Below are 21,376 nucleotides of genomic sequence, written 5' to 3' on the forward strand. Positions count from 1 at the left end.
AAACCTAAGACAAGTAGTGGTACTCTCTTACCATTTTTGGAATGACATCTTTGTAGAAATGAAGTTTTGGCTCATCCCTTACTCCTTCAACATGTTGGATAATTCTCTACATTCCACCTTCATAACTTCTCAAACACATTAGTCCACTCCTTGTAATTATCATCCTCCTTTTATTATTTTTTTCCACATTGCATGAGTGCTTGAGTAAACTGTAATATTTTTTTTTTCTAAGTAAAGGTAATCTATTAATATGTACAGAAGAATACAGAGAGGACTAATCCTTGACCAAGTTTAGCAAAGAGTATTAGAAAAATCTGGACTACCCCAACATTGGGGAAACCAGTCCACCGAGATTCTAAAAACCAAAAATGGTATCAATTCTTGAGTCCAGAACCCACAAAAGAAATAGTAAGATGATGCCCTAACAAATAGTCCTACTAGGAAACCAGATTCCATCCAAAACTAGCAGAAAAAAACATAAAAACCAGATATAAAACACCTGGGTAGCCACGTTCAGCCACATCCTAACACCAGGCAGCCACGTCCGAACCCCTAACAACCTCATCCATTTCTCTGGCTGCCACGTCCAGCCACCTCGAAGCCACATCAGCCTAGATGAAGTCATTCGGGATGGGTTCCTATATGATTGGCCATGCCCACTCATCCGCCTCGTCCCTCGGAATGCTGCCATGTGGCTCTCCACCTCCGTCGTGAGGCTCTTACCCGTCGTCAGATGCAACCTACAGAGCAGACCCATTCTGACTCGAACCACCAGCGGGGCGCGTGGCTGCAGAGCTGCCCCCTCCGCCATGCTTATTGCCACCCAAATTCTATTCATGTGAGGTGAAGAGGCTCTCGTCCATCTCATTCTTGCCAATATCTCTGCAATTACTACATCTGAGAGCATCCTCCTGCGGCAAGTTGGAATTGTCATCCTAAGAGGCTGTCTGAGAGTTTTCTTCAGTGAAGTAGATGGAAATATTAGTGGTGATGACAGGCCTCTCCAGGGAGCTACAAAACCTGAATTGGGTAGTGTGGGGAGCAGGTTGAAGGGGAAAAGGAAGATTAACTGAGTGGACAATAAAGTCGCCATGAATAGCCTCTCAAGAATGAGACAAACCCCACCTACTTCTAGTGCAAGGATATCTACCCACCCTATGAATTAGAGGATGATGTAGCTCCAGGGAAGGAGAGGAGGTGGCACGATCAGGGTACTACTCAGTCAGAGGGCGATAACTTCCTCCACGAGTTCCTCCCCTACAACTTCTCATACGATGTCTCACCATGCTATTATCGCTGGCTAAGCGCTCAGAGGTAGCAATGACAGGAAGGACAATGACAGAGGGAGCTCTAGCAGAGGAGTTCTGAGGTGAAACAGGGTCGTTCTGAGTTGAGGTTAAAATTTAGAGGCCTGAATGAGAATGGTTAAACCCATTACCAAAGTTCACGCAAGAAACAATCCAGCAACAATAGCCAGTTGCAGTGTGAAGGCTGGGCTCATAGGCCTGAGGCGGACAGTTGCAACGGAGCATGGGAGACGGTGTAAGAATGAACCAAGGTACCTCCATAACCAAACAATGAATGACTTTTTGCCGATTTGGACCTGTAATGAATGTAACCTGTGGAGTGTCTTGAAGTCGACTCAGGGTGGTATGGGGAGGGGCACCATCAGCCAAGTGGCATATCCCCTCGCAGCCATCCATCAAGGTGTTCATTAAAGACTTAAGGTGTCACCCGCATCCCGGTAGTAAACTGTAATATTACTAGTTGGGGGTGGCCAATTTTACTGGCCATTTTCAACATACAAAACCTCCTTGCATGTGGATTAAAAATAAGTTTTTTTAAACATAATATTCTTAACAAGATAATTGAAGAACAACACATACTTGTGCCTATTTGTTAGGAATAATTCCCATGGATTCATGTTCATAACAAGGTGAAAAATAAAATCATGTGTAGGCTTGAAACATATGCTTTGACATGTACTTGAATATTAAAGACCAACTGCTTTGACTTTAATGATACCAAGAATTGTTAAAGAAGAGAGTGATGCTCCATCTTATTGATTTTCTAGAACCAAACCTCAATATAGATTTGGTTCCCTTGCTTTTATTGCTCATCTTGATGATCCTTCATGTCTTTTTTTTCTGATCCATTCACATATTACATTATTTGTTGATTAGCGCTTTGAACACATAAATGATCTGATGATAAACATTGTATAAATTTTTCAACCTCAGGCTCCGAGGCTACTTTTCATGAAATTTTTTCTATGATTCTTTAGTCTCATCTGAATCTTTTTCTTTTAGATGTTGTTCTTCAACGAGAGTCAGAGAATTTCTTCTTTCTGATATTAACCATGGATATTTGAAGGATATTTATGAGAATCTAACCCAAACGTCATAGGTATACAATTACCATTTTCAGGGAAAACCCTTGTACCATCTTGGAAAACTTTATATCTCCACCAACGAAAGAGTCCATGTAATCAAAGAAGCACATAAGCATCTTGTGTCATGTAATTTTGGTGTAGGGAAGACTATGTATCATTTACAAAGGTTTTTCTATTGTCCTCATATGAAAGAAATTGTATCAAAATATGTAGAGGAATGTGCGATGTTTTCTATTTGTAAGACCACTAATAGAAAATTGGGGTGATACACACCATTCCCTATTCCTTGTTCTCCTTGGGAAAGTGTTTATATGGAGTTTTTTGGGGGTTTTATTTTGTGTAGGAAAGGTCATGAATATTTGTATGTCACGATAGATATATTTAGTAAGATGTGTATCTTAATTCCATGTCAAAAGTAGATTACTACTGAACATACTGCTCAATTCTACTTGCAATATGACTGGGTCCATTTTCGGTTGCCCACATCCATTGTATATGATTACGACTCTGAATTCCTTGGAGAGTTTTAGTAAATTTTTGGGGAAATGATAGAAACCAAACTAAAGAGGAGCATGACATTCCATCCACAAACTGATGAAGAATTAGAGGTTGTTAACCACAAACTGGTTAACAAGCTTCAAGGCTATCGTGGAGAGCATCCCATGTCATTGGATGAGCAGAATCCTTATGTGCATCTTTCACATAATAGGGCCATGCATTCATCTACCCATAGCTCAGCATTCGATACATGCTTTAAGTACTTTCTCAAAGATCCCTTAGACATAGCCTTTGAGAAATACAAAGATTCTAATGAACAACATGACAAGGAGAAAACAGAAAAGTTCATTAAGTAAATCGAAATGACTCACTAGATAGTGTAGGAACACTTGGAGAAAAGTCACGCCAAATACAAGGCTCGACATGAAAAACGCCAATTTGATTAGTAGTTCTAGGTTGGATATAGGGTGTGGCTCCATATTAGGAAGGAAACAATCAAGGAGGAAGGAAATAAATTGAGACCAATTCAATATGGTCCTTTCATTATCTTACAGAAGATTGGAGACAATTATTTTTTCCTTGACTTTCCAGCATACATGCAAATCTATTCCATGGTGAATGTTGAAGACTTGAAGCTCTAAAAATATCCTTTGATCATGGACATAAAGGAGATTGGATAGATTCCTTCAATGTAAAATTTTAGACCGGAATGCCCTGAAAATTTACCTAAAGACATCATTCTTGAAAAGAGGACCAAGACTTCATGATGAGGAGATGTGGAGAACCCTAATCTATGTTTCAAGGGGATGCATCCGAATAAGACATGCTAGATTGAGAAGGATAAGGTGAGGGAGAAATTCCCTCACTTTGTAGTTTATTGATAAGTATTTTGGATTCACAAAATATCTTTAGTGGGGAGGAATGATTCAAGAGGATTCTAGAAGGCCAATTTTTTTAACTATTCAAATCTCATCTAAATCGATATCAAGTCTAATAGCGCATCATTCTAAATACAACAACACAAATGGCACCTTGATCTGGCACCATATGAGAAAGTTATGTCCTACTTAACCTTTTGACAAACAACTAAAACATTTGCAGGTAGTCCTACCACATGGTAGTCCCACATGACACCACGTGGCACCTGACATCAATAGTACGGATAGTGATTTGGATGTATGGTCAAATGAATGAAGGAATATTCTAGACTAATCTAGACCAACACATGGCAAGACTGAATTGGCCGAATAAAGCCTAATTTAGGGACACCATTTGGCCCAATCACGGGGTACCACGTGACACCCTGCAATTGGCCAGTTAGGCTCAGACAAAGCCAAAATTTGAATGAAAGTTGTCAAGTTACTTATATATGGCTAGTTTGGAGGTTTAGCTATTTTCGGCAATAGTTTTGGTGCTAATGGCTGAGTATGAGATTTTTACATAGAGGAAAACCAAATGGTTTGGTGGGCTTCCAAGTTGGTAGACCCAACAAACTCCATGGGCATACAAAGCAACAAATGATAAACAATACTGATGGGAAATAACCTATATCCGCTAGATTTTTCATGGTGCCTTGTCATATTTTAAAATAATCAATGGTGGTCTATGAGGATCGAAACCGTGACCACCCACATTGACAACAACCACATATAACTACCGAAACCAGTTGCACCAAGTGTCACATTGTTATCAATGCCTGTAGAACTTGTATAAGAAGTGGATTCCATCATTCGTCACAGAGAGAGGTAGGTAGAAGGGAAGAACCCAATCGAAGGAACAATTCGTCACGACCTTGTGCACTAAGAAACATGAGCATGCATTATCTTTGAGAGAATCTATAGGGAATATTATAATAATATTCCCTAAAGAATCTGTAGGGAATATTTGGAAATCGCTAAATCTGTAGAGGTCACAGTAAAAAAATTGGCTAGTTGTATAAGATAATTTCATGATTTTTTGTAGGGGATCAGATGGTGTAGTCCATTTCACCGTATGACCAACCCATTTTTAGGTCATCCTTGGAATCAAAGGTATAAGGTGTTATTTTTCCATGTTTTCATTTTTATTTTTTTTATATTAATGCATGTGGCCTCCCCACTTTGAGCAGAGCTCGAACATATAGTCCACATTGGATGAATTCCTTTATCATGTTTTGTGTGCTCCTTGTATTTAGGGTTTCCTTCAATTTTTTTCTTTTCTAAAGTGTATGCACATGTGGTTTTCATGCTCTTTTTTGATGGACCTTTGAATACATTAATGAAATAAACATTGAGGATCAGCCTAGCAGAAGTCGTTTTAGAAGTGGAAGGATGTTCATTGAACTTGTTTTTGTATAGACTACAGGGTTTTCCAAATCCATCTCTTGTCACTAGTGAAAAATGGCTAGACTTGTACTTAGCCTAGAGTGTCTCGCTAGACTTTCTAACAATATATTGGTGCTCAAATTTTCCTAGTAAATGAGGACATCTTGACACTACACCAATGAGGATCCTCGATCCTCCCACTCTGGGTGGAAAGGGTTAGTCTACTTTGCACTACTCGGGCTAATTCCTTATCATAATCAAAATTAAATTCACATGGTAAAATAATGTAAGTTAAATATATTTTCTATTTAAAAAATAAATAGAACAAATTACTACTCATTTATGGGGTGGTTTGTCCCTTGTTCATATTGGTGTTGTTCATTTTTAATTCTAGTCCTCGTTCTGGTCTTATGTTAGTGGTTTCTTACTCTCTCTTATTCTGTTAAATTTTATTAAATTTCAGGCTGAGAAGATGGATTTAGCAGATGTTTAGTTGCGATCCTTCATTTGAGGGATTTTAGGCTGAGAAGATGGATTCAACAGATGTTTAGTTGCGATCCTTCATTTGAGGAATTGCATGGTTTACTAATGACAGAAGCTTGCAGGAGGCTTTCAATCCCTATGGTGAAGTCGTGGAATCAAAGATTATCAGTGATCAAGGAACAAGTAGATCCTGTGGATTCAACTTCTTGACCTTCAATTATGAGCAATGGATGAGGGATCCCATCGATGCAATGAATGGAAATATGCTTGATGGAAGGAGCATCCCCATTAATCTATCCCAATTCAGAGGAAACGGGGGTGGTGGTGGAGGCAATGGCTCTCCTGGCTACCGTGGGGGCCGTGGTGGTGGGGGTTATAGTGGAAGCCATTATGGTGGCGACCATGGTTATGGTGCTAGTGGTGGCTATAGTGGTGGTGGTGGTGGTTATGTTGGTGGCAATGGAGGCTATGGTGGTGGTGGCAGTTCTCGCTATGGTGGTGGTGGTAGCTAGAAGAGATAGGCAATATGATGCTGAGCTAGGATTTTTTTTTGTCTATAAGTGGTCTTGTGTTTTCGTTCTATAATAATATTGTTGGTGGTAGAGCTATATGCTGGTAATTGTCCGTGGGCTTGGTATTTTGATGTTTTGTTAACTATATATGATTGTTGATATGGATCTATGTTTCTCTCAATGAGCTATATCGAAGCGGAAAATCTGGTTCTAATACGTCTATAATTGCAATCTGAATATGCACTATAAGGTTTTACTAAAAGGAAAATAGGACATATTATTGAATAAAGAGTATGCTAAATAAAATAATTCTTTTTAGGAAATAAAAGTGGTACACATATAACATGTGAAAACTTATTAAAAATAAAATATCAGTATGACTAAATGATGTTTAAAATAAAATATCATATTTCTCACAAAACATAAGTGTTGGTAAAAATTAAAAAGGAATTTAAAAATCAAAAGGTAGAAGTTAGGAAAATTTGGTTCAAATGAATTTAATAGAAATGTTGTAGCTAAAACAATATGGCATCATTGGTTCAAATGAATTTAATAGAAATGTTGTAGCTAAAACAATATGGCATCAACTCTTATTGTTATTCATGTTGTAACGAAACATTTAATCTATTTGATTTAATTTTTCTAAATAGTAAATATTGGAAGAAAAACTAAACCAATTTTAATTTCTTGAATATTAATCAATTTTATCATGTCAAAGTATTTCTAAGCACCACATATTACGAGTAAAATAAATAGATGAAAAATGAAAAACGAATTAATAGTAAAAATAAAATAAGAGGAGTATTTTTATAGTATTTAAATTTATGTGCAAATAAAACCCTAAATAACATGTACTGTTAGAGTTTGGTTCTGCAAAAAACATTTTCAAATATAATTTAAAAAACCTTAAATAATAAGTATTTAAGTATATAAATCGTTATTTCATGCAATATATTGATTAATCATGTTATATCAATAACCTTAAGAATCAACTAGTAAATAAGAATTCACATAAAAATAAAGCACATAAAGAAAAGAAAGGAATAGATATGATTAAAAAAAATCCTCGGAGTCACAAGTAAAAAAACCGCTATAGCATGTACATGATAACCATAAAAATAATAAATCTTCATCTCTAATGCATTACCATCCTTCAGTCTGCCCAAAAATGTCCCTAGAAAAATCTTCTACATCCTATTTTAGATGTCTAGAAGTTTGTTTCATTTTAATTTCTTTTAAATTCCAAACAAAATTACATTCTTAATTGTTATTTTTATTAAATATAACAAATATTCATCATTTAAATAACCCTTGATCGAATTATCCACACTAAAATCCTTTGAGTAATATTCTTGGATTAAAAGAAACAACAATAATTAATTCTCTAATAAAAAATATATAGTAAATGAAATTAAAATATAACTCACCCTTTATAATATTCCCCTCATTATTTTACATATATTATTAATGTAATTCATTAGTCCAGTAAAATTTTTCTAATATATAAAATATTAGGTCATAAAATATGTATTTAACGTGCACTTATTTTCAAGAAACATGAGATAAAATCAAAATATTAAATGTAACATGACTTTTCGTTTTAAATGCTTGCATTTATACAAAATATCTCATGAAATCTCAATTATCCTCCCATGCTAAATTGAAACACACACAATTTCATTACCCAGCTATTAGAAATAAAAAAATTGAATTTAAATGAATGAAATTTAAAATGTATATAATATTTCAATTTCGAATTTAAAATAAAATTTTAATTATAAGTTTGAGACTTTTATATTTTCATATAGATTTCAAATAATTTTCTACGAAATAGAATGAAATATTTCATGTCTTAAAGGCTCAGTCAATCGATAGCAAAAAAAAAGAAAGAGTAAATGTGAGATCCCAATATGTATGGATTAACAATTTCAGTGATTATTTACATACAGAAATACATTTTTTTTGTATATTAAGTATATCAAGGTAGCTATGATAACCTTTAAGGTATATGATCTCAAACATGATAAAATTACTACTTCATAAGAATATCCAAAACCATAAAAATACATACCTACATACAACTAATGATTAAGAAATTACATAAACCATCAAGATAATAATGATACATAAGAGTGAATTCCATTTTTAGTTTACTGAAAGTGAGCAGAGGCATCTGGAATTTTAGTTCCCTTTTTATTCATAACATGAGTTTCTAGAATTGGTTGTGACTCCACTACTAGAGAGTGTTCATAGCCTTGACAGAGTCATCCACTATCCTAATATTAAGAACTTTTTGGATTGTTGTTGGACCTTCGTGTTAGAGGCCCTTGCTTCAATTTATTTAGCAAATATAGCATTCACAAGATGGGAGGATTACAAAATAGACTTAGTCGAATACCACTGACCTTACCCCATTAGGAGCAATCATTCATAGCCCTGGTGGAGATATCAGCATGCCCCATTAGAAGTTACCTCAAGAGGAGTGGGAGGGTTACTAATTAGATTTTAATCTAATGCCACTGGCCTTGCTCCACTGCTAAGAAGTGTCTATATCCCAGGAAAAGATACGGACATGCCCCACCAAACAAAAAATATGTTCATATCCCTAGGGTAGTATAGTGATAAGGGAAGGTCTCATGTATGGTAATGATGTGACTAACTATTTCCACCAAAGTTTCAATTGAATTTTATGAAAGCTCTAACTTACAATTATGAATCAATATCATCCCTTAGTTTTTATGTGTAAGTAGTATGGAAGAGGAATGTGGTGAGGAATATTCAATATGACTGTTACATTAGTAAGAAATTAATATCTTATCCCTTTAAATATTGTTACCCCTTAAACAACATTTACAATGTGTCTTTAAATATACATCTAAAAATTTCATTAATATGGTTCATACTAAGGACTCATATAGGTATTCCATTCTACTTTGATTGCATAAAAACTCTTCAAGATGTAAAAGAATTCATCTCTATTCATTATAAACCTAGGAAGCATAAAAATGTTTATTTATATACATGATTTATATACAATGTTTTTTAAGAAAAAAAATTGTTAAGAGAATTCAAACAACTAGTGTAACCAATACAACAATTTATCAACTCTAAGACGCTTACCTTTATGTTTGGAAAATAGTAATATATTCAGTACTTGTATAAAAGGATAAGGTTTTTTCTCATTTTAGTTCCTTAAAGGGAGTTGATGTCTACACAATGATAAAATGATGTTCACTTAAAGGATTCTTCCCTCCAATATTCTACAAAATCATAATAATTTGGGTGATTAACTAAATGATAAAACATTTTTAACATTAATTTATATGAAATATATTCATTGTTTACTTCCTTATTAGAGAAATATGAAATCATGCTAGGATTTTTCATGTGACAACTTATATGTTTTTTACATTCATGGTCATCATAATGAGAAGAGGAATTTTGTGTAGTTTGGAAGGAGTTATTGAAGTTATGATGTATATATGATAAAATAAATAAATTCACGTTAGTTCAAAGAAAGGTTAGAAATAATTCATTTTCATTTTCATGTAAAATAACCTTTTTATGTCCATAATCATCACAAACACGTTCGATGTTAGTTACATAGTCATATTTATCATGATTATTTATATAAGAAAATAGCTTAGTTGTATGATTGTTGTGAATTTAAACCTACAAGTGAATAAGCATTATTTTATTCATCATGCATAATAGGTTTTGAGTAATGAACATGAACCTGAAATTAATCCACATGAGAACTAATCAAAACACCATCATATACATCTTCTTCTAGATGGACAAATAACCTTCATTCTCTTTTGAAGTTGTCTTCTTCATAATCATCAATATTCACATAATCAAAAACATTAAACATGCTAGGCACTACATAGGTTAGAAGATTATTTAGATTACAAAAAATTCCGAAGAGAAATCCATTGAAAAAAATAATAATATATATAATATAGGAGTCACCAAGGGAATAAAATAAAAATATATATACTTAAAAACGTTTAACCGCACTTGGAATTGTGGTCCTCTTCACTAGCATGTCACAAACTTAACCAATTAATCTAGTTTACCAGGAAAATGAATCTTTGACAATTTGTTCCTGGGGATGGCCCCAAAAGATGTTGGTGCTTAAACTGTCGGGGTAACTAAGGATAGCCTGAGACCACACTAATGAGGATCCTATATACTCGCACTCTAGGTGACAAGGGCTGGTCTACCTTTTACCACAAGGTTTAATCCTTCTTGGTAATCAAAATTGTATAGTCGTTGTAAAATAATGTAAATTAAATAGATTTTCTAATTAACAAATAAATATGCAAGATTAATGAATAAATAGTATTTTAAATAAAATAATCCATTTTAGGAAATAGAGGTTGTAGACATAGAACATGTGAAAACTTACTTAAAATAAATATCATTATGCCTAAATGATGTTTAAATTAATATATCACATTTCTCACAAAACATAAGGGTTAGTACAAATTAAAAATTAAAATAAAAAGAAAAGAAAAAAAGTTAGCAAAAACTCATTTAAATGCATTTAATATAAAGGATGTAGTTGAAACAATATGGCATCAAGTGCTATTATTATTCATCTGGCAAGAAAACAATTAAACTATATGATTTAATTTTTCTAAATATTAAATATTCAACAAAAATCTAAACCAATTTCAATGTGTGATATATTAATCAATCTGATCATATCAAAAAATTTCTAATCACCACATAGTACGACTAAAATAAAGAAATGATAAACGAAAGACACATTAACAATAAAAATAAAATAGGAGGACCAGTTTTATAATATTTAAATTTATGTGCAAATAAAGCCCTAAATCACATGTATTGTCAGAGTGTGTAACAAATAAATTCCAATATTATTTTAAAACCATTAAATAATAAGTATTCAAGTATTTTAATCATCATAAATTCCAATATTATTTTAAAAACATTAAATAATAAGTATTCAAGTATTTTAATCATCATCTCATGCAGTATTATTGAATAATCATGCTATATGAATAACTTGCACAATGAACCAATAAATAAAACCTCAAATAAAAATAATGCACACAGGGAAAAGAAAGAAATAGATATTAATAAATAAAAATCTCCAGTCACAATCAACCACACCACTTTAGCAAGTACATGATGGCTTTAAAAAATATAACTCTTCATCTCCAATGCACCACCATCCCTGGATCTGCCCAAAAAACTCCCTCGAACAATCTTCTACATCCTCTTTTAAATGTCTGGAAATTCATTTCATTTTTAGTTATCGTAACTTCCATACAAAATTAGATTGATATTTATGATTCTTTATTATCTACAATACATATTCATCATTTAGATAAATCCCTGCTCGAATACTCCACATTAAAATATTTTGAGTAATATAAAATAATAATTAATTCTCTAATATAAAATATTATAATAAATGAAATTAATATATAACTTACCCTCCATAATTTTCTAGTCATTATCTCACATACGTTATTAATGAAATTCAATTTTTACATTAGGTGAGATCGAGTAAAATTTTCCCATTATATAAAACATGAGGTCATAAAATATGTATTAATTGTGCACTTATTTTCCAAAACATAAGAGGAAATCAAAATATTAAATTTAATAAGATTTCCCATTTTAAATGCTTGCATTTCTATAAAACCTGTCATGAAATTTCAATGCAATGCTTGCATTTTCTATAAAAGGTTTCATGAAATCTTAATGCTCCTCTAATGCTAGATTGAAACACAATTTATTTACCAAACCATTAGAAATACAAATTTTGAATTTAAATGAATAAAATTTGAAATGTTTATATGTTTTTAATTTCAAATAAAAAATAAATAAATTTTGATAATAAGTTTCAATCTTTTATATTTTGATATAGATTTCAAATAATTTTCTAACCATCTTAGAAAATATAACTACTATAAAATCTCAATAATATATATAATCTATAAATTTGAATTTCAAATGATACTATATATAATTAAAAATTTTGATAAATAAATATATATATATATTTTTAATTTTAAATAATACATTTATAATATATATATGAATTAAATATAATACATGTATTATATATAAGAATTTTAATATATGTATTGAATCTCATTACCGAAGGAATTTACAAGTGATGTGAGGTCCCCTATGTTAAATAAAATATTAAATACTTAGGCATATGTTTGATGCAATAATGTTTAATAAATATGAAATGTGGCCCTCATGCAATAACTTGATATAATGTTTCAAACACTTCGTGTGTTTTAATAATATTTTAATATTAAATACTCCATTCAATGTACTTACGTTGTAGTAAGTATTCCATTGCATATTCGATAAAGAAAAGAGATTCATATGAATAAAAAATCATAAGGTGAATTTGGTTTATGAAATAGGGTTTAATTTTAAAAGGCTTTTGTATAAAACAATATGCTTTGTTATGTACTATAATATCTGTATTTGAATATTTAAGTGTTTTGATGGTTAAGGTTACATTACTCACCGCAATAAATATGATAAATTCTTGAAATTCTAAATAACATTATAAGTTCTGGAAGATATTTATATACGTAAATTGAAATTTGCATTGGAAGTTTAAATATGATTTAATAAACTTATGGTGAAACTAGATAATTTTAATACTAACTTCTTGAAACTAAACTTGAGTTTTAAATTTACTTTCACTCTTAATTTTAGACTGCATTTGATTAGTATAAATAGAGAAGTGTTATTTTATTTATTGAAGTATACAAATCTGATTTTAAAATCAATTTTTGACTTGTCCAGTGTGTGATTAATGATTTTATTAAATTGTAAAGTAAGTGTATGATTTCAATATATAATGGGAAATCTTTTAATTATTTAAGTCAATTTTTAAATATTTACTTTTATGTTTTACATGAGAATTCCGCAATGATAACCATTGTAAAATTATGTTTATAATTTTTATTACACATATATATATGCATATATATTTAAGAGGTCAGTTCTCTTAATCATCCAAACACCAAATTTTAAATATTCTTAATATATATATTCTCCTCTTTTTTTGTGGACATTGTTTCCATATTTTTAGGATTTCTTTATTTTAAAATGGGGATATTAATAATTTTTAATGATATAGCTTACTTAATGTTTTAATTGTCGTGTCTTAAACTTATATGTGATTGAAAATATTAAAATCATAATAAGGTGTTACATATGCACATGTATAGTGTGACATTTCTTTAACGACTCTTAGTTGTAAGCCCTACATAGTTTTGTTGTAATAGCTTTTGTTGAGTTGTCTCTTATATTTTATAGAGTGATTTTTTATCACGAGAATAAGAGAGGGCGACATTTGACAAGGGAGGTACAAGGGACAACAGACAAACTGAATTAAGATCTAAATGAGGTCAAAGTGGCAACATCACAATAAAATGTTTTTTTTAAATAATATTTTTGAGTAGGCCGTGTAATGCCCATCTTTGTCTATATAATATAATATTAGTTTGAGGTTTTTCATATTGCCATACTGTGTTAATTAATTTTAATAAATTGATAATAGAAAACATTTGGCACAAACCTAGTTACCATTGTATAAATTATCTTTTATAACCTTCACAATTGTTTTCTTCTACCCTTTGTAATTGTCCATCAATAAATCTTCTATTTTCTATAACAATTTACTATATAGGTTCTAGGTATATTTTGATAATCTTCTTTTATTTAGTCACGACACTCAGCCTTTTGTTTCTAAGATATGATAATATGAGTTTACTTAGATAATATTTTCCTTATATTCCAGTGACATACCTTCTTAGCAAACAATTGAAGATTGAGTCTGTAGTTCACTAAGCTCAATTGTGTTGATTACTGTAATGTACATTTTGTAGTCTAGCTATGATTTTCGATATCTCTGCTCATGTCTTTAACACAATAACTATTTTGGTGTTGATGCATATACAGTAGCTTATTGTGATAAAAATATGCATTCTGAGTCTCATGCCTAGAGCTTGACGTAAGCAATATTTGGCAATCACACTTAATATGGATTGTACAGAAGATCACTCTAACCCCCTTGTACTTCTTTTATAATTAGTGTTTTCGATCTAAATGAATGTTACATTTTCTTGTAACTAAGCAATACACAGATCTATCTCAAAAGTTGTAATTTTCTTTTTGATTCGTATTCTACTCATTTGTATCCCATGGGTTAGATCCATCTTTTTTATCATGTTTTTCTATTTTAGATTCTTAATACTTCCATAATATTTAACACTTTGGTTTCCATTTTGTGATCATTACTTTGAGATTCCCAACCAAATATAAGGTGAAAACTCATATAACTAGTCTTTGGTCGGCACAATTGTATGTACTTGTGCCACATAGGCCTTGTACCTTTTTCAAAATATTTTTTATAGAATGATGTCATAATACTCATTCAAAATTAATAAATTTGAAAATTACTAGTTCTAAAAGCATATACTAAACTTTAATAAATTTAGAAATTAGTGATTCAGTAAAAACCAATAGGACTCCTTAAACTTTACAAAAAAGTTTATATATTAATATTTAATTTATTCACTACAAATGATTGATTTGATATAATGGAATATAATACAAGAATGCATCTATACTTACTTATCTAGTCAAAGCTACACAATTTCATACCAATTTCTATGTACTATCTAATGAATGCTATACATATGTCTCCTTCAATGTTTCTTTTAATCACAATAACGAACTAATAACACTATTCTAGGTTTTAACCCCGTAGAAAAATTATGTGCATAAGAATTCTAAAACACAAAAAATAAATAATGCGAGAGCATAACACATAAAACACATATACACAAAGCCACTAGATCCCAAAACCACGACTACCAGCTTGAGTTTTCATTATTTTCCTTTCGATGTTACGATACATATTTATACATGTCGAAGCATCCAATACCATGGACCTAAAACCATCGCATCCAAAACCGTGAACCGAAAACCATCGCATCCAAAACCATTTGCAAAAAACATGCACAAAAACATAGGTAGGTGTGCGCAACCTAATATAGGGTCCAAAACCAAAATTTTCACAGTGAGGTTACCTGCACCCCTCAAACCACCTGTCATTCACCCTGCTACGCAATTGGCTCAACGAAGGGGTGTCTCTGCCTCCCTTCTAACTCCCCCATTAAGTATGTTGGCTAGTCGTGGAAAGAATATAACACAACCCAACATTCTCCCACTTGTTGTTTTCTTTCCATAGGGGGCCACAAGAGAGCTTAGTCATTTATCCAATCCTGTAATGCCCATTCTTTCTCTACACCAAGAGAACTTCTGAGAGCTCATATATTTTGTCAATGCATCTACAGTATTCTTCAAAGTGTCCACCTTTACTAGCAACACCTTTTTGTCTTCTATCATATCCCTCACAAAGTGATACTGAACATCAATGTGCTTTGTCTTTGAATGATATTCAGGGTTCTTTGGCAAGAAAATTTCGCTTTGGTTGTCACAATCTATCCGTACAGCTCCCTGTACTAACTGCATACTTTAACACAATCTCTACAACCAAATTGCTTCCTTTCTTGCATGAGTGGCTACCATGTATTCTACCTCTGTAATTGATAGTGCCACTACAGATTGTGTCTTACTCATCCAACTCACTGCACCTCCAAATAGGTTAAACACATCACCACTTGTAGATCTTCTCTAATCTAGATCTCCAACCTAGTCTCCATCAACAAAGCCATGAATATCCAACACTTTGTCCAATCCTTGTCTTCCTTGGTAGTGCAAACCATAATGAGTAGTGCCACGCAAATACCTAAAAACCTCCTTAACTGCTATCCAGTGCTCCATCCCTCGTTTTGACATAAAAATGCTTAATACTCCCACTACATGTGCAATGTCTGGTCTAGTACAGACCATCACATACATGAGGCTACCGAATGCACTTGCATATGGAACACACGACATGTCCTCTTCCTCTTCTTATGTCTTGGGACACTGTTTAGTAGATAAATTTACACCTACACGAATCGGAACCTTCACAAGTTTACTATCCTGCATATTAAACCTCTGCAATATTGTCTCAACATGCTTCCTCAGGTTTAACGAGAGCTTCCTCTTTGTCTGATCTCTTTTAATTTCCATGCCCAAAATATAGTTTTTAACACCAAGATCTTTCATGTCAAATTTGGAGGACAAATGGGTCTTCAAATCCTAGATAATTTCTTTGTCATTTCCAACTAGCAACATCTCATCCGCATACAAGACCAAATAAATAACACAGTCGCCAATTAATTTAAAATAAACATAATGATCTACTTGCTTCTGGTGAATCCAAGTCCTCGTATAAATTTATCAAATTTCTGATACCACATCCTTGGTGACTATTTTAACCCATATAGAGACTTCTTTAACATGCATACCAATTCTTTCTTACCCTTCACCGCAAAGCCTTCAGGTTGCTTCATGTAGATCTCCTCTTCGAGATCCCCATGAAAAAATTATCTCTTCACTCCAAAATTCTTCTTAAGGAAATACATCGATGTATTCCTTGAGAAGTAATCTATAAAGTATACATAGTACATAGAATTACCTAGTGATGGAACTTTCACAGGTCCAAACAAGTCACTGTGCACAAGCTCTAATATTTGTTTCACCCTCTTACAAACAGACGGGAAGCTCACCTGATTTTGCTTCCCATATACACAATTTTCATAGAAATGAAAATCCAGAGAGCTATTACTCATAACTTCTACCATACCTTTACCATGATGCATTCAAAGGCCCTTCTCTCCAATATCTCCAAGGCATTGATGCCACAACATGGTCTTCTCTTGAGAGATCACTATATTTTTTGCTCCACTTTCACGAACCACATAACTATTGCAAACATCAACAACAATGCTACCTTGGAGCTTGTACAAAGTTCCAATCCGAACTCCCCGCATCAATATGAGTGCTCCATGGACCATCTTGTAGGTATCCTTCTCGAACACTATTTTTACACCTGCATCATCCAACTTGCTTACAAAAATCAAATTTCTAGCCAATGCAGGAATATGTAGAACACCCGGAAGTGTTCTAACCCTTCCACCTTGAAACTTCAACTTTACTTTTCCATGACCAATACCTTCATGTCATTCCCCAAGAAGACATCACCGCCATTATATTTCTCACACTCGCAGAACCACTCTCTATGGGGAGTGAAGTGAAAGGATGCACCTGAGTGAATCAACCATGCCTCATGATATACATGTGTACTTAAAGAAGCCAAGCACACATCCCCACCTTCAACTGAGGTATTTTTTCCCTATGTAGAAGGAGCATCATTAGATCCCTTTTCTTTTTCATCAGCTTTAGATTTATAGTCCCTTTTGTAGTGTCCTTCCTTTCCACATTTCTAGCACACCACCTTTACAAATTTTCCTGGAGATCTAGATCTACCTCTAGATTTAGATCTCCCACTCGATGACTTGTTTTTATTTCTGTTCTGGGACCGTCGTCTTACAGACAAGGCATCACCATTCTCGCTCTTCATATTTTTTTCTCATCTCCTCTATCAACAAGGATGAGACTATTTCATCAAACTGCAAGGCAGTTTCATTGCTACCTATTGTAATATCAATACTATCCCATGAATCCATTAGAGAACATAACAAACTAATGCACTTATCTTCATCTGAAATTTTGATATCAACAAATTATAACTGACTTACCACTGTATTAAATGCATTCAGATGCTCTCTCACCAAGTCTCCATCTTTCATCCTCAGGTTATACAACCTTTTCCATAGGAACAGTTTATTCACCAGAGACTTAGACTGGTACAAAGTCCCTAAGCTTTCTCACAAAGCCTTTGCCCTAGCTTCCCTTGATACATTTAGCAATACTGAATCTGAGACACACAATCATATTCTGCTCGTTTCCTTCCGATCCAACTTCAGCCATTCTTCATCACACACTCTAGTTGGTTTAGTATCTAGATCTACAGTGATCCACTAATATTTATCCACCAACAGGTCCTCCATCTTAAGTTTCCACAACTCAAAACAATGACCATTAAATTTCTCGATCTCTATATTTCCACTGCTCGCCATCTTCTCTCACCACCGGAATCGATCCTACAGATCTCCCAATGAATGGGGTCTACCACAGGCCTAAACAAAACCCCTGAGCAACAAAGGTGTCCCCTTGAAGCCAAAACTGCTTTGATACCAAATGTAGGTTTTAACCCTATACTAGAATTACCTACATATGAATTCTAAAACACAGAAAATAAGCAATGCGAGAGCATAATACATAAAACACATATACACAGAGATTTTCCCCTGGATCCCAAAACCGGGACTACCAGGTTGATTTTTCAGTATTTTCCTTTCAATGTTACAATATATATTTACACATGTTGAAGCATCCAATACCATGGACCGAAGTCCATCACATCCAAAACCATGGACCGAAAACCATCGCGTCCAAAACCATGTGCGAAAAACATGCACAAAACCATAGGTAGGTCCGCCCAACATAATATAGGGTCCAAAACCAAAATTTTCTAGGGCACTGCCCTAGACCCCATAGAGTGGGGTTACCTACACCCCTCAAACCCCCTGTGACTCCCCCCACTACGCAATCGGCACAATGAAGAGGGGCCTCCGCCCACCTTCTAACCGCTCGATTACCTACGTGGGCTAGTCGTGGAAAGAATATAACACAACCCAACAATTATTGCTAACACTTTAACCTAATAAATGATTTATTTATCTGTCTAGCAATAAATCTCGAGGAAATATTTTGGGGAATGACACATTCCTTAGAACCAAACATTGTACACCTCACAACTTCCCCTCAGCATGGGTTGCCTGCTTCTCTTTTGGTTTTTCCACAACCCAAAAATTATTCCAACTCTTTTCACTTACATGTATTTATTATTTTTTTCCCAACATATTTTTCTTAGCAATGTCATTCTTTGAGGGTCTACCCACATTTTTTAGTTACCTAATACATTTCAAATTAGGAATAGGTATTTCCTTTTTCCCTCATAAGAATTTTGTTCACTCGAGTTATCCTTATGTAACGTAACATTTCTCTCCATTTATGTTATTTCTGTCATGGAAATACTTCTCTTGAGAATTTTGGGAGAATTTGGGAAGGTCCACCATTTGGACTCAACCACTTAACAAATTCTTAGATAACAAGGAAGCCCACAAAACTTTCGTGTTATTTCCCATATCATTTCCAATGGAAATAAACATGTATATATTAATGTAAAGTTTATTTACATAAGTCAAGTAGACTTACTATTGGCCCCATAGCCAACATTTATACTATTTAAAAAATATAAAATACTATAGTCTAAAAAAAATAAAGGCTGCAAAAATAATTACGTGAGGGGTATCACATTAAGCCTCTAGTAGGATTTAAAAAATATGAGGTTGAACAATTAATTACCATAGAGAATTATATTAAAGTTGTAACACCCCTACCTTGTGTGTAAGCCTATTGTAACCTAAGCTTAGAAAATCTAGTTGTGATACATAATATTAAAGAAAAAATATAAATTAATAAATAAATCACTTGGAAAAGTGACACACTAAGAGAAGAGACTCTTGCCAAATCTCATTGAGGGATGGGATAGGAATAAATCTTTCATAATAAGCTTCCACATGTGATTTTAGATAAGATTGGATGGATTCGAGATAGATATCAATTAGATGGATTGGAAATAAATTTCCATCAAGAAAAACATAAAATATTTGTGGGAGATAAAGGAAAGCTTTTATTATGAAAGTCCTCGCGGGAGATAAAGACAAGATTTTCCAAAAAATACCTAGGAAAATGGAAAAATCCATAATAGGGGGATGCCACTAATTGAAACTATATCATAAAAGAGGGTTTAAATATGCATTTCAAAGATCAATTGGAGGCAGTTGATCCATGGAAAGAACATGAGACGGGGGGAATCAAAGGTGTTTCATGATTGGGTGGTGGTGTTCCTCACTCCAAGTGATGTTTTAGTTGGATGCATATGCGTGGAATGTACTGTATGTTGTTTTCTTATCTTTATATTTATTTCCTACTATTTTAATGGTTAAATCATTTTTCTTCAAAGTATAGAGGTTGTGGTATCGGTATCTATGAAAATGGTTGTATTATTATGCAGTAACGTTTATTGCACGCGAGTTAGCGGTTGAATCATAATAGGTAGTTAGCTTACTCCCGGTCTATTTTTCTCATGATCATTGTGCAATAGTAGAATTGTTGTTATTAACTAAGTTTATAAATTAGTCATATGATGGAATGGTTGTTGAATCTAAACTTGATCCTTATTATATGTGATGAAGGAAAATAGTATTCCTCTAACTTATGTGATATTATTTATACATAAGACTTTGGTGCATGTGAAAATGATGTTTGTTGTATAATGATGTAGTATTATCTGTGTCATGCATGAGCAATATCATTAGCCTTTTATACCTATAGAACTATCATCATGGTTGATATATATGTCAAATGAAATAGACTGAAAGAAATATCCTTTTAATTTTGGGGAGGGGGTTGTCAAAGAGTGTAAAGGTTGTATTCTATGATTAGTCCTTTTCCTCCAAAGTGTAAATGGATGATTTGAATTATCAACTTGACAATTGGATCTAAAAGCCCACATACTGGTATGAGTTGGGTGATAGTGTATCTATTCTTGCATGTGCATAATAGTCAAGAAAGTAATAGCTTTGATTATGTCTGAAGTATGATTCATTCCCATGCTAGTGGAAATAAATGTAATATAAGGTTCTATTAATGTTGCATGGCATGTTGGATGAAAAGATTAACGAAGTTATAAGGGTTTCATGTTAAGCGAGCATGTGATATTATGCCCAGGCTATATGATTCTCTACCTTGATACTTCATAGTAGTTAAGATCCTTAGTTCATTCTACTAGTGATGCATGTGAAATATTAAACTATAACTAAGACAAAAATTTGTAAAATTTAAGTCGCCTTGAGGCTAATTTCCCGGGTAGGCTTAGGAGGTACATTAAAAATGGTATCAAAGCCCAAGTTCAAACCTTGTGGCCTATGGACTCATCCACCTCTGTAAAGTTTCGTTGACGGGTTTGATTATAAAATTCCTATAAGAACAATAACCCCAAAATTTATATGGGAAATTTAAGCATATGAAAT

At 33.1% G+C, this 21,376-nt stretch overlaps 1 pseudogene; it reads left to right on the forward strand.

The window, feature by feature from the left end:
* The first annotated feature begins 5,723 nt into the window (after positions 1-5,723).
* LOC149138831 (glycine-rich RNA-binding protein 7-like) lies at positions 5,724-6,188 on the forward strand (annotated as a pseudogene).
* The last annotated feature ends 15,188 nt before the right edge of the window (positions 6,189-21,376 follow it).

This window comes from Pinus tabuliformis, chromosome X, assembly GCF_031772625.1.
Source record: "Pinus tabuliformis cultivar Carrire ecotype Pingquan chromosome X, CPIR1, whole genome shotgun sequence".
Lineage (NCBI taxonomy): Eukaryota > Viridiplantae > Streptophyta > Pinopsida > Pinales > Pinaceae > Pinus > Pinus tabuliformis.